A 15819-nucleotide genomic window follows, 5' to 3' on the forward strand; every position below is an offset into this window, starting at 1 on the left:
TGCCGGGAGGGGAACGGCTTTGCAGCGGGCTCTCCTGACAGCATTTAGCCCACGAACTTCGCCGCCGTGAGGGGAACGGCCATCGAGAACTCCATCCCCCACAATGCCCAGCTTCGGCGCACGCTGGTGACGACGCCTGGCAGCGCCGGAACACCACAAAGGCCTCCAGGTGCCCCCGCAGCGCGGGACGAGCGCGGGCAGCGCCCGGGCCAAGGGCGGGCCCGTCCTTGCCCGTCAGGGGCCGAAGGAGACCGGGCTGGGCCACACCTCCTTACTGGTGATAGTGGGTTAGTTTGGTGTCTCTCCCCTTTTATGATTAGTAATTCAATTGTTGTTTCTTATATGTAAGCATCCAGTCACAAGCTGTGCATAGAGTGTTTTATTTCTTACATCTCTCTGTTTAGCTACTAGTTACCTCCCATAAGTGGAGTATTTTCTTTTTATTATTGCTGCTTTAATTATGGGGAAACATTGTAAGCCTTCTACTGCCCACCCAATGACTAGGCACTTGCAAATTCAAATCCGCCGCTCCCGAGCCTCACAGATATAGACAAAATGCTCCAGAAAACAATCGGGGTGGTTGCCACAGCTATTGAAAACACTGAAAGGTGGTTGTCTATTACGCCCGCTATTTCTCTGGCACCCCCTCTGGATGACGGTTCGGTAGATTCTCTAAACCAGGTGGATGCGGAAGCCCTGGCTTTCATGTTGCCCTCTTTTACTCACCTACCATGTGCCCAGACTACACCAGCAGAGTCTGAGCAAGTGGAAGTTGGTCCACTTTCATCCTCCCTGGTATCTACAGTGGCGCTCAAAAAGCGGGTAAAGGCAAAGAAAAAAAAACAGAAAGTGAAAAAAATGGGTAACAATCCTGCCCCTTCCGCAGCTAGCCCTGTCCATTCAGATTCAGTTCATCATCCACCTATCTCAAGCCCGCCGGTGTGGGCTACTGATCTATTAATAGATCTACAGTCTCAAATAGACCAGTCCCTAAATTATTTTTAAAAACTTTGTCGTCTAAGATCGACAGATTGGTATCCTTGATTAACACCAAAGGTATTGGGAAAAAAAAGGCAAATCTAGCTTTGCATGATCCTGGTAGTTTGGAGGGTGTTGGATTACAACCTATGATTAGTAAATCTACCTTACAGGTTCCCACTACCTCCTCCTCTCAACCTACTCTACCTGCTTCAGCTCAGCCGCCCTTGGTGTTGCCAGTTCTTTCTCCTCCCTCTGGTGGCCCCTTTATCCCTTCTAATATTCCTCGAGCTCCTTTTGATCCAGTAGCTTGTGATCAACATCCTAGTACTAAGGATTGTACTACACGGAGCCTGGGAGTGGGTAGGCCACCATCTAACTCGGGTGGGAACTTAGGTATATTGGGCCCGGTTAAATCATCTCCTTATCCACAGCCCCCCCCCCGAGGCTTCACCCTACGTGGCGGTGCTCACAGGAGTTCCTCTCAAGTGACAAGGGGGAAACATATCACAAACTAAAAAATAAAGTCATTCACTGGTTATCCAAAAACAGACCATTGAATGGAGTAGGCCGGGGGGAGATCCTTTTTGTTCGCAGGGTTTGTTGGCTGGGGACTAGACCTAAGGACATTGGTGGGGACTGTGTCCTAATTAACTTTAGGGACCCGAGAGTAGTTGGCCACATACTGGATTTTGGAGGGAAGTCTAAATTAGGTTCTATTGACACCTGCCACTTGGGGTACTTTTATATGTACCCTTGCGTACTAAATCCTGTGGAACTACCTTATTTTCACCAAGTCACCCATAATTCCTATTTTAATATCCTGGTTGCTAACCGATTTGATGCACTCAGCTATGTGGATTGACCATCATCTCTGAGGCATACCGAAGGAAAGCACATGCTTGTGAAAGGGGGCCTGGTAAGGGGTGGCTCTAGTGGGGAGGTGGCCCTATCTAATGTAGCATATGGAACCCGGATAGGATCTATCTCTATCCCCTTATCCCTCCAAAGCAATAATTCTACTCATGGGTCCTATGAGTCTGGTTCTCCTGACCGAATAGCCTCCCACTGCTGTGGCGTTTGTGTCACTCTAGCGGTTAGTCCCCCCCATGTAGTTACACGCAGACCTCTAGTAGGGTCCTGGAACGTGGCTGGTTTGGGGTCTAAACTCCCTAATCCAGAGTGGGGAGAGCTAGTCGACAAACATGATATTTGCCTATTTCAAGAAACGTGGCTACGGCACATTTCAGTGATGGTGGGCTATGCGTCCTTTTTCGTCCCCGCGGTTCAAGGAGGCAGGGGTAGACCTTCGGGGGGGTTAGTTGTTTGGGTTGCAACTCATTTAGGTTGCACAATTAAGACCATAGATTCAAAGTGCCCTGATATTCTATGTTTGCTACTTACTTTCCCTGCCGGATACTCGCTGGTAGTACTTAATGTCTACTTGCGTCCCCATCCGGTACAGCTGGGCTTATCGATTTTGGGTGCCTTAGACGCTATCTTACATTCTCTTCCTCCTTTGTCCTATAAAATAATAGGTGCTGATTTTAACTGTCACTTTGAACCTCTCCTCGGGATTCCCTCAGCTACTCGAGATGAGGATGAAAACTATAAAATCCCAGACTGTACTATGTACCCAGAAAAACGTCTTTTGCCTTTGGCCCTTGAGATCAACAAGTTAGTTATTTTTCATTCCTTGAGGGCTTGTAACGGCAGACTCCTTCCCGATGTCCCGGGTTCTTATACTTTTAATAGACCCGGGAACTGTTCGACAATTGATTATATCTTGGTGAATGTCGAATTCTGGGGTTATCTAGCAGCCTTTTCTGTTATACCTAGGGTCGACAGCGACCACAATTTATTGTCATTAGAACTGGTAACCAATATCGGTGGTCGTTTAGTTCCTCTGGGCCCAGCAATACCAAGTAGCGAGAACTTGGTGTTAGCTGCAGGTGGTAGACGCATTAGGTGGGCAAGGGTTGTGACCGATGAGGCAAGGCTGGCGGAATTATACCGCAGCGTTGCTTGATCCCTAGAGGAGGTCTCCCACCTTTTGAGTCCTAGTGGTGATATTTTGCAGAATCACTTCCTAGATCTGCAGGATATCACAATAAACTTCTTGGTGGTCTGGTTGGCTTTTTTTACAGCCCTACTACACTGAGGCCAAGGACCCCAAAGATTGACCACTGGTATAATAAAACCTGCAGGTTGGCCAAGACTGCTTTGATTAGGGAAGTAAAAGAGGGTACTCAGTCAAGCATTAGAGTTGCGAGGGTCTATTATAAAAATTTGATAAAAGAGGCAAAATTCGAGTGGGAGGATTCAAGATGGCTAAGTATGAAGCAAGCACTAGAAGATCGTGATTTGAGGGCTTTTTGGAACCTTGTACGAACAGGTTCGGCAGAAAGTCCGTCAGCCATCATCCCTAATCTTAGCGAGGAGGTTTGGCTTGAGCATTTCACACGCCTCTATTCGCTTAGTAATACTAGTAGTAGACTAGACCCAGCATTCCAGCTAAATGATATTGCTGTGGTTCATCCTGAACATGAGGATTTGGAGAGTCGATCTTGCACCCTCTTGGAAATTGAGTTGGCCCTTAGTACCCTATCTGTGGGGAAAGCCCCGGGGCTCGATAGGATCCCTGGCGATCTGTATCGAAGTGAAATAAAAATCTGGGCCCCCTACATTCGGGTTTACTTTAATGCTATTCTGCAGGGCCTTGAGATCCCCGACACTTGGTTAGGAGCCGAAATTATACCCATCCATAAAAAATCTTCCCCTTTGGACCCGGCCAACTATCGCCCCATAAGTTTGATCGATGTTCTAAAGAAACTGTTTGCCCGAGTCCTTTTAGCAAGATTACAGACCTGGATGGAGGACCATAAAATTTTAACCTCTCTCCAAGCGGGCTTTCGAGCAAAAGTTTCTACCATTGATCAACTGTTCAGGTTACAGCTGATCTATTGGAAGACAGTTTCTATGGGTGCTGGTAACCTCTATTTGATCTTCGTGGACCTTCGGTCCGCGTTTGACATGGTCCAAAGGGAGAAACTATGGGTCTTATTAATGGAGATGGGCGCTCCCCCTTATCTCTGCCACCTATTTAAACGCATGCATGAAGGCACTTATGCAAGGGTGAGATATGGGAGATGTGGGGAAATCTCAGGTCCATTTCCGGTTGAAAAGGGTGTGAGGCAGGGATGTGTTTTGGCCCCAACACTCTTTTCCCTTTTTATTAACGGGCTGATTGAGCACCTTTTGTGTGCCATTAATCTGGATTCCCCAATGTTAGCGGGGCGTAAAATACCTGCCCTAATGTTCGCGGATGATACGCTCCTGCTGTCTAAATCTTTTATGGGCATCCAGCGTTCCTTAGAGGCTTTTTGCGCCTTTTGTAAAAAAAGGGATCTGGAATTGAATTTATCTAAAACAAAATTCATGGTTTTCAGCTCTAGTTCAGCTAACTGTCCTCTTCCTCAGATGGAAGGCGTAGAGCTGGATAGGGTATCCACTTTTGATTATTTGGGGGTAACTCTTAATGATAAAATGAAATGGGGGTCCCATATGGCGAAGGCCAATTTGAAGTTAACACAATCCGTGGGGGGCATCCTGAAGGTCTTCAATAATACCTCTTCTAAACCCCTGGGTCCCCCTATGGAAATGTATAAATCCCAAGCTAGAGGGGGCGCGCTCTATGGCGCTGAGCTTTGGGGACACTGTAGTATTGCCCCTTTAACTTCAACTGAGAATTCTTTTATTAGGCGACTCCTGAAATTACCCATGAGTACCCCCTTAATTCCCCTGAGATGGGATTTAGGCTTAGTCCCTATTGAAGAGATCGCCTTGAACCGCCCTCTCCTGTATTGGAGACGACTCTGGTCAACACCCAAGCTTGCGAGCTACAGGCAGGATCTTGGTGATCTCTTGTCAAGGGGGAATTTGGGGAAAATACCATGGCTCACATATGTAAAGAACCTCTGTTATCTAATAGGAATGGGGGACCTGTGGTCTGTACCGAAAGAGACAAGATGTTCGTTAACTAAGAAATCATTGATTGAGGCTCTACAGTTGTACCGGAAGGAAATTTTATTACATTCTACTTTGGGTAGGCTTACCAACACCTTCTTGGACATTAAGATCAGTCCCCATTTTGAAGCTTTCCTGGATGTTATCGAACCTCCATTGGCAAAGAAACTATACATTCAGTTTAGACACGGCTCGTTACCACTGAGTGCTTTTACACATAGGTGGTCTAATGTGTCCTACTCTACGAGCTCGTGTCCTGAATGTATTGATACCTGTGAGACAGAGTTGCATGTTGTCCTTTTTTGCCCGCTCTACACTAAGGCAAGGAAGAAGTGGATCATCCAACTCTGTAAGTCCAGGGCCCTAAGGGACTACCAGGAGGTGTTTAGAATCCTCAAGTACGATACGACTCCAATGATAGTGTTTGCGACGGCCAGATTCCTCCTTTCTATGTGGTTTTCTAGGTCTAAAAAAATACAAATTGTGAGATAATTTTCCGTCCCTAGAGATGATTTCAGCGCTTTAGTAAAAGCAAGTTGAGATGTGAGATTATTTAGGGACAGGGATATTGTTTTATTCCGTCTCTACTAATAATGTTTTTTTTGCGTTCTGTAATTTTATTTTTAAAAATAATGTCTTTGATGGATTGTACTCTATGCATTGTATACTTTAATCAATTTTATTGTAAATAATTATTTATGTCTTTTTATGGTATTTTACCGAAATAAAAGCTTTTGACTGACTGACTGTAATAACTGTGCAGACCTGGTTTTAATAGACATAAAACCACGTGGTATGCCCAGTTCCATGGGGGTTAAAGCCCACAATTCCCACCTGCTTTGAGCAGATGGTAAAGGTGAGCCTGAGGGAGGTGCTGGGTGGGGTTAGAGGGAGATAGTTTAATAAGGCAGGAGGGAAAGGGAAAACGTTGCTTTGGCGAAGAAGAATCCGGGAAAACCGGTTGCATTAACCCCAGCCCACTTGTGATCGGACGAGAAGAATTCCAAAGGGTAGTTCTCCTCTGCTCAATTTTTAATGACGTCCTTTGATGGTAGTGGCAGCCTTAATGCTGTGATCACATTTTTATAAAGCACACAAAATTTCCCAAATGTCTTCAAACACTACACATGAACATGCCTTAGCTAGCCCAATAAGTGAAGGACTAAGCTTATTTTGAGAAGAGGAGATGAGTTTTCATATTATATGGAAACAGTCTATGGTGGAGGTACTGCTAATATCACATGGAGAGGAGTTCCTTGGAGCCAAATGAAGTCTGGAAAATCCCCTGCCACCAAAACATACATTCATCAATTGAGGAAGTCTAAGCATATAGAAGTTGGTGGACATTAATGTTAGAAAGGAGAGTGCCATATTAAATGTTCATTGTGGCAGTAAGGGTATCTTTATGAAAGTGTCATGTGCACCATGCCTAGGGCTTTCGAATATTATTAAATGCATTAGAAGAAGACAGTGCAGTTTATTTAGGATACGTGTGGTGTGTGATATGACTTAACATAGTTGCAGCACCAACTTATCTTCAAGTCTGTTTATGAAATGTTTGAAGCAGGTTTAGAAAAGTTTGCCAGGCCTAAATATTTCTATAGTCCAAACATAATGCCACTAGGACTTACAGTCAGGTACTGCATCCAGCCATGGGCCTTAAAGGCAGAGTTTTTCGAAGTCTACTGAGTTGAAATATGAAGTTTAAGACAACAGCAGGAACTTTGGACTAAATCTGCCAGCCAAAGTCAATTTTTACTTCAATACCATTGACAGCTATAGGAAAGATAGGGAAGTGGTCCATCTACAGAGGCGAAAAGGTTTGACTTCAGAGGTCTGTGCACCAATACTTTGCTTTTCTTGGAAGTTACTTTTAACCAGTATTTCTCCATCCTATCTCTCGTACTTAGTAAACATACACAAAAATGATTAGATGGGTTTCCCTACTATTTTATAGATGAATGATTAAGTGGATCTCATCAGCATAGGCATACGTTTGATTGCCCAGGGAGTAAAAGAGGTAGACTAGTGGGGCTACATATATATTTAAGAGTTAGGATGTGAACATGGAACCATGCAAAATGCCATAAAATGTAAAAACATTCTTAAAGGTAAATGGAAGTAAAGAGATACTCTGTGTAATTTGGCAAAAGGATCTTAAACAGTGAAGCGCTGACACAACATGTCCAATCTGCTGGAGAAGTTTTATTGGCAGCAAATTGAAAAGTCTGCAGATCTATGTCATGGTCTGTTACTAATATTACAGATGTAGGGACATGGTTTTACAGCCTAAGATGGTGATTGAATCTTGAGAGAGCTCTATAAGCTTCATACCTGCCAACCAAAATCCTTATGATTCCTGACCCAGCCATGCAGTCTAGGAACCAACTGGAGACCTGATAGAGGTACAGATTGCCAACTTTGGTAGCCAGTGTTCCCGGAGTGGACAAGGAGACACCTATTGGAATCCTGAGGCCGACACTATGTGAGAGCCCAACAGAGTAGGAGGGTGGGTGAGACTGCTGAAGATCGGGGCAGCAACAAATGCAATAGGATGTCGGCAGAGGAAAGCTGAACTTGGTGATTCTGTGGGGTGGATTCCACAATGCTGGGGGGCCCTCATGGAGATCCCAGCAGCAAAGTAGAGAACTGGGCAGGCCCGCACAAGTCCTCCTGAATGCAGCCAGGATAGGGCCTGGGCAGAGAATGTGAAGGCCACAGAGTGGTACAGGAGAGGAGCAAAAGACAGAGGTCTGTGAAGGCCAGGACAAGCCAGAAAGCTGCAGACCCCGGATGTGAATGGAGGAGGCCCCAAAAGTGTTGTTTAAGAGTTAATCGTGCTTGGTTTTATAGTTTTGATCGGTGTACCCTGTTGGTAAGAACATACTGGGGCTAGTTTCAGATGTCAATGGTATGCATATTTGAGAAAGGCAAAAGGTATTTTCATTTAAATGATGTTTGCTATTTAGATTTTCAAACTAGCATGTAAGTGGAAGTGTGTCCAAGCCTAAATAAGCATCATAACAAGTGAAGGTAGATATTAGAAATGTGGTTATTGGTTAAGGGGAGTGGAAGCCCCACTCAGGCAACAATCACAATCCTTGTCAGGTTGAATGACAAAAGTCACTAAATTAACCTGTGCTTTATCCTCTGGTAGCTTGGCCCAAAACAGTCACACTTAAGTTAGAGGCATTGTGTAAATGATTCATTAGGAATGGGAGGAATATTTCACCCCGCCAAAGAAATTGGCAGAATTTTGGCAACTCCGCATAACTCATGTAATGCAAAGTTCTCACTAAATATCGCCAGTTGTGCGTGGTGGAATGTTTTCTCACGCACGTGTCAAAATGGTAAATTGGTGAGTGCAAGGGAAATTTGGCATCCCCATACACAATTTGTGGTGGCTAAGAGGACATCTGGCGAGATTTTTCCAATTAGGGCGGTTGCAGACGCTCAAGTAGAAAATCAAGTGACAGCAAAATTAACTCAAACAGCTGCACCCTATGATGCGGTGCGTGGTGCCGTTCACGCTGATTTTTAAGTGTGGTACACACTTCTGGCGCTAAATCACAATGCGAGCAGCACAACCTGCATATTTCTGGCGATTGGTGGAACTTTGCAGAATCTCACAGAGTTTTTTTTTAACTTTGCGGAATTCTGCAGAGTCAAATTTGAAGAGTTCTGTCCATTCCTGGTATTCGTGCAGTACACAAACAGAAATTAAGTGAAAACAAAAAAACAATCCCAAACCAATTTAGAAATATATACTAAACAGTAATATATAAAATTATACTAGAATGGCAAAAAAATCAGTAGGACTGGAGATATTCAATTTCAAAGATCTTAGTGAAAATAATGCCTACAAGCACAAAGCATCACCAGCGGTCATTTGGTCCAAAGTGACTAGTTCAGGCCAACCGCAATGGAGCTTAGGATGGATACAGAGACTAGATCCTGTAGAAAAAATCTACTTCTTAAAGTGCGGCGCAAAGTGTTTCATCCGCAGTGGAGGAGGCTGTGAGGAGCAGGGAGAACGTTGCAGATGGTCATCACTGTAGCTTGAAGAGCAGGCTTAGCGTCACAGGCTGTGAACGCTGTAGCATGTAGAGCAGGTAAGGTGTCGTTGCTAGAGTTTTGCATTGGTGGTCACCTTGGACTGTTGTTGCTGTAGTGCAGAGTGCAGCGCTTGTATTTCTGGTCTTCGCTGGCAGTCTCTGTAGTGCGACAAATAGGCCTCCCTGGAGTTTCATGTTGACATTTTTCGTGGGCGACCGAGTCTCGGGCCAAATAGGCCTGTTTGCAGTTGCAAGGAGGTTAGACTTCAGGATTTTCACATTTTCTTGCAGAGAAATACAGTCTGGTGCCAGCCAAGGAACCAGGACCTGGGGAGGCACCTCTTAGGGATCAGGGCTTCACACCTGCAGAGGACAATCAAAAATCGTTAAATTCACACAAATTATTTGTTACCCAAAATGTTAACATCAGAAAAAACTTCAACAGGTGTAGCTCACACAAGAGGTCAGGCAACTGACCCTTGGAGTCACCCTGGGTTAGCCTGGGATGAAGGTAAGCAGGTCCAGTTTTCCTTATCATTCATCAAGGCAGGCCTCAAGCAGCAGGGCAGTCCTCGAGCAGGACGGCAGTTCTTCCTCTGTAACATCCACAGGTCCAGGGCTGTTCAGAAGAGTGACTCTAGAGGTCAAATATTTATACCTGATACCAGCGTTTGTGTGGGGTGACTCTCTCTCCTGCCCCCACATCTGGTTCTAAAAACGTACATCCCCTTACACATGTCAAGGCTCCCAACAATCTGGGGTGGCAAAAGACAGGACCGGGCTGGTGGCAAATTCCTTTGTGTGTGCAGGAGGTAAAGCCCTTAGAAATATAAATGGCGCCGGGTACAGCCCCTCCCAGACATCCTGCCAGGTTGGCACATCCGGTCCATCCCTAAGCTCCCTTGGTGTTACTGTCTGGAAGCAGTGCACAAACCACAACAGCAGAGACATTCACAGTCATGTGACTCAGTACACTGGTGGAAGGCACAAATGATTAGGCCATGAAAATGCCAACTTCCTAAAGGTGTCATTTTCAGGATTGTGACTTAAAATCCAACTTCACCATTAAAGAGGATTTTAAAATACCATTAATTTGAGGGTAAACAGCATATCTTTATCTGTTCCCAATCTAAAGTTACCACTTATCAGATTTAATAAGGTAACATAGTGTAAATCAATGGGAGAGATAGGTCTTACAACATAAAACAAGCATTGGGATAGCCTCGCCCTTGGGACAGTAGAAGTGATTAGCCAGAGGCTTTGGCTTGGCCTTTGTTTTTAAGCTATGTAGTAGAGCAGCCTGGCTGCTGTGCAGCATGTTGAAAAGTTATATTGAACAAAAATAGCCACATTCCTAGAGGAGCAAAAAAGATGTAATGTAATGTATCCAGTATTTATAAAGCGCTCTATCAACCCACGGGTTTCTTGGCGCTGAAAAGACAGAGATCAAGCGACGGAGAAGGGAGAGCAGGTCAGAGACGGTGAGAGGGACACAGAAAGGCAGGTACGGGACAGTGAGAGAGCAAGTGTGACAGTCAGCCACACAGAAAGAGAGGCTACGGGAGAGATGCAGTGCTTAATTTGTGCCGGTGCTTTCCGGTGCTCAGCACCGGCACTTATTTCACAGGGCCGGGTCTATTGAATCTAAGGACACGTTGTGTCTGCCAATGCTTGATGGCTGCAAGATTGAGAGGGAAAGAGAAGTTCTGCTGCCAGGGTCATGCACTGTGCATATTTGGGCCGAGCTCAGTGACGAGGGAGAGAGGAGAGCATTGCAACATAAGGCCCCACAGTGCGGGGGGGCAGTTCACCTAGCCCCTCTCAGCCTGTATAGTGCATGGCAAATTGATACACTTTGCATCCGCTGCTGCCGGGCTAGATCCTGTTTTTTCAGGAACTGAAATGTATCTATTTCGCGAGGCAGGAGGCCCGAGCTTTTTTTTCCAGGAGTGGATGTGACCTGGCCTCCCTAGTGTGTGGATGAACTGAAGCTACAACTTAGCTTCACGTACAACTCTGTGTACCAGTCTCCACTCGAGCTGTGCTGTGCTTGTAAAGCATATGGCCTTACAGAGAGGGGCTGTAGGCGCCAACGGACCCGAGGCGGCGCGGACCTGCTCAGGACCTTCGGTAGGATAAGGATTTTTGTATTTATTTTAATACTCCCCCTTCCCCACGGCCCCCACCCGACACCCTTCCCCCCCACACACCACCGCGCGTGAGCCGCGACTGGCTTTTTGTGGGTTTTATATGGAATAGGCCATTTATGGTTTGGGTGACGCACAGCGCCTGCTACAGTACAACGCTGGATTAAGTGGTTCATATTATTTGGAACAATTACAAAATCTGGCAAGCAAATATGTTAATGTCAAGATTACTTAGTAATTGGAGAGGAGTTGGCCTAACGGCTAGGTCGGTCGACTTTAAATCTGGGAAACCGAGTTCGAGTCTCGGCAATGACGCTGAACATCCTGTTTTCAAATCACTTAATCTCGCCGTGCCTAACAAAAGTGAATGTGTCCTTATGTAACGCAACTAGTGTAAAGCGCTCTGATACCGATACCTTCGGGTCAAGTGTTTGCGCTATATAAAACTCCGTAAAGAAAAGAAATTGGTTGCGTTGCTTTGTGGGAAAAGTGAATTGTTGATTTACCCTATAAATTAAGGTTTCATGAAGTAACAGAAGAGGATCTGTGCTGTGCTCTCTTGATGTGTGCCATATAAATGTTGGAGAAAATACAGAGGTCGAGTTTTACAAACAAAAATATAGATATTTTAGCTGAGAGGTCATGGCTAGATGTGTCAGTAATTCCTTTGTATTATTCAGAAACACAGTCTTTATTTGTACTGTGGCATAATCTGCCACTTAGATGTCAGTGAGTAACTTATGAGAGGGAAGTTTGAGGGACCATACAAATCTTTACTGTTTGGAACGGACTTATGAACCGCTCTCCTGCAAGGTGTTTCTGAAACTCAGGGAAAACGACATTTGGTTGGATGAGCACTCTTGGCATTGTAGTGTCATTGCTGCTTTTGTGCTGGCGTCATATAGCAGGTCCCTGCATTGGCTTTCATATGGCACCGACCTGTTTGTGCATAGATATAAGCAAGTGCTCTAATTCTCGAAGTAGAATATGATAAAAGAACATGCTCTCTTTCTGCTATAAATATGAGGTGACTCTTTTAGCTATGATGCCATTATTGCTTCTATATTGCGTTGATAACTTATCTATAATTTCTGGGTGGGATGTTCCACTAATAGTTACATTCATTCATTACTAGTTGCATTCATCCATTCATTGACCAACATTCATAGAAAAAGTGAGATTTAAGGGTTTGGGACCTATTGTTTCCACATTTACAGTGGTTTCATGATGTTGCAAATATTTCACTGCATGGGTGCATTTTTCACTTGTGGCTACTTATTATAATGGCAATTTTTAATTTAAGTCCAACTCATGTACTGAGTCTGAGCCTACTAAGTCACTGATGGAAAGAGTTACATATTGCATCTGCTAAAAACTTCATTACTCTTGGTTTCAGACGTTAACAAGTGTAATAACTAGCATCCATTACAGGTCAGTCCTTCAATAAAGAGGTATAAGATGAAGAATATGATTCTCTCCACACTGGAATCAGTGCTTAATTTGCGCCGGTGCTTCCCGGTGCTTAGTACTGGCACTTATACTGTCTACTTGTCTGCTGAACCACCCACATCACATTACGAATATTCACAAGCTATTGATTACCTCCCACTCACACTGACTTGGCACAGTGTGTTCTCAGGGTCTCCCGCAGACTGTTGCGGCTGGCTGTGCGAGCCTGAGCCAAGATTGAAGTTTCAGATATGGCATTGGCGTCTTTGGCGGTCTGTTTCTGGTGCATGCAGCGGTGGGCGGGACACTGTCTGATCATTGGCCTGGATTTGGGCTGGAAGATTTGGTTCTGCGGGGGCAGGGGCTGTGCAGCAGCACGCATATTTCATTCAGATTGCCACGCCTGGCACACCCGCAAGGCAGCCCGACGACGACATTGAGGGCAAGCAGCAGCACCAGGCCAAGTTTATTTCAGGGTAGAAGTTAAAGGCAGAGTGTGCCCACCACGTAACTGACCGCAAGTAAGTCCTAAATGGCAGTATCATTAACTGGTCATTACTGTCCACCACCTCCCCCCAGCATGTGGCGTAGCTTGCTTGGGCCGCCAAACAAGGCTCTTTGGTGTGGCACTGCACCAGTGTCTCTTTTTAAATAAAGATTTTCTTGACTGCGGCCCGGTGCACAAACATTAATTGCTGGCTCTAGTTCATGTACTACAGGCTGCGTTTGGTGTTTGCGCACATCTTGTACCACCTTCTTATGGAAAGAAGATTCTGGACGTATTGTGTGTAATGTGTCGCACATTTGTTGTGCTGATAATGGCTTCTGTGTTATTGTGCTGCAGTGTCTGCATTGCAAACTATTAGATGGAGTATAAAAGGAGCTGGGCAGTTTGCCTTTCATTTAGTTTTGTCACACACATTTAGTTTAGCTGTCATGGGGACTACTCCATTTTTTTTTTATCCTTGCACTACTTCAGTACAAGTGCATCACCATGGCTGAGCTCGGCGAACAGGGACTTGAAGGGAAGCTGGGTGCTCGCGAGCCTGGCCACCTGAACCTGCGCTGTGCACTGTGGTCGGGCTTGAGCAGCAGCTTCTGCCAGTTCTGTGCACGTTGGACCCCAGGGACTCTGAACTTTGTTGGAAGTATGGGGAGTGCGCTGCTCCATTACGTGTTTTACTGCCATGTGGGACCTCTGGACTGCGGTGGTGGCCACCTGAATCTGTACATACTACTGGCTGGGGTTGCTGAGATCATAAAAGCTGATGCAGGGCCTAGCGACTGCTCATTGCTACACTGGTTGTATTGGGCCCCGGGAGACTCCGTCATTGATGATTGAAGCGATAAGCATGCTTGATGACTTCTAAGCTACTGAGCCTGACTGATTTATTATACTACCCTGTTGAGGGGCTTGGAGCTACAGACAGGACCCTCGATGCATAAACATTGACATTGACAGCTGTGGGGCTGCCTGGGTTAGCAGGTGGGGCGGCTGAAGGGCCTGCAAGACTGAGGGGCTCTGTTCTCTAGCCTCCTTAATACACTCTATCTTTTTAAACTTGGTGTCTTAAGGGAAGAGCTGTGACTGCTCGAGCTCCCCCATGGCAGATAGTACGGCTGTGTCGCTGACCCTTGATGTCACTTGAACCAACTATTCAGCAGGGACTCTTAACCTTCTTTTGCTGAGGGAACTTTGCGCAGCTTTGGCAAGACTGCCAGCCTGCACTCGGTGCTTATGTGTGACATTTCCATGCTCACATCATGTTTACATCTAACTATTAGCAGTGCCAGTTGAGGACATGGGTGGAGCTAATAGAGTAAGTGGGTGGAGCCAGTGGGGAAAGTGGGTGGCGCCATAGAAAAGTAGGTGTGGACTCCGACAAACATTTGAGCACCTGCACTTCATATTTTACAAATTAAGCACTGGAGAGATGTAGAGAAAGAAGATTCTCACAGAGTCACGTGGAGTGAGAAAGAGACAGATAGTCAGGAGGTAAAGAAGAAGCCAGGGGGGAGAAAGAAAGAGACAGACAGAGAAAGTAGAATGGAAGAGAAAAAGAAAGCGCCGCCGAGATAGAGCACCATACATCCGTGAGGTGAAAGAGGGTGGGAAGAACTGAGGAAGACAAAGAAAGTGCAGCGACAGAGGTACAGAAAAAGAAAAGAGACCAAGAGAGTGCCAGATATTTGCATAGCGCTATTTCTATTCATATGCCCTTGAGGCGCTGGAGACCCAGAAAATGGGAAATAGGTTATGGGGGGGGGGGGGAGACAGGAGTAATATGCTGGCTGCAAAAACAAGTAACTATGGAATTATATGCTCTTGAAGCCACAAGATTTGAAACCACTAACAGTTACATTGGCTTCACTTCTATAGCTCTTAATATGACTGCGCCAACATAATCATCCTTTCACAATCTGACCACAGCCAGAACCTAAAGGGAGCTCAGCTCACAGGAGGCACTGGAATTATACGATTCTATGGCTGCAGAGTTTTTTTACATAATTATGGATTTGCCGCAAAATATATCATCTGCAGCATAATCTCGAGATATTAAAAAAACATTGTTTGTAGCTCAAACAGTTCTAAAGTTAATAAAACCATGCCAACATGTGTTTGCACACAGTAGAGGGCCCTTTGCAAAGGTTAACTGGGTATTCAGTTGCCTATTTCTGTATTTGTTTGTTAAACTAGCTGATGCTAGTGATGTGAAATTGTTGCGCAGACAGTATTAACATGTGTCATGTGTAAAAAGGACAAAATAATAAAGTAATACTGTTAAAATATGTCGCATTATGCCGCATGTTTTGTCTTTTTTGTAGGATAATTTAGTGTTCTATTGCTGCTTAACCCCTTCAGTGCCACGCCCTTTCCCCCTCCTGTGCCGGGCGTTGCATTAGTGGGTGGGGTTCATGACGAGATAGTCTCGTCATGGGCACAGCGCAACCGTGCTCCATGACGAGACTATCTCGTCATGGGCACAGAAGAGGTTAATTCCAGGGACCCTGACTATAGAAATGAAAACAACAAAGAAACAGCACGAAGAAAAGGAACTGCTGTTAGGGAAAGCACATTGAGGTAAAATGTGAACAGGGACGGCATTTCTGACAATAGTAATGGATCTACAGAGTCATTGTATAGAAGGAGATCTGCCTTGTTG

This window comes from Triturus cristatus, chromosome 1_2, assembly GCF_964204655.1.
Source record: "Triturus cristatus chromosome 1_2, aTriCri1.1, whole genome shotgun sequence".
Taxonomy (NCBI): domain Eukaryota; kingdom Metazoa; phylum Chordata; class Amphibia; order Caudata; family Salamandridae; genus Triturus; species Triturus cristatus.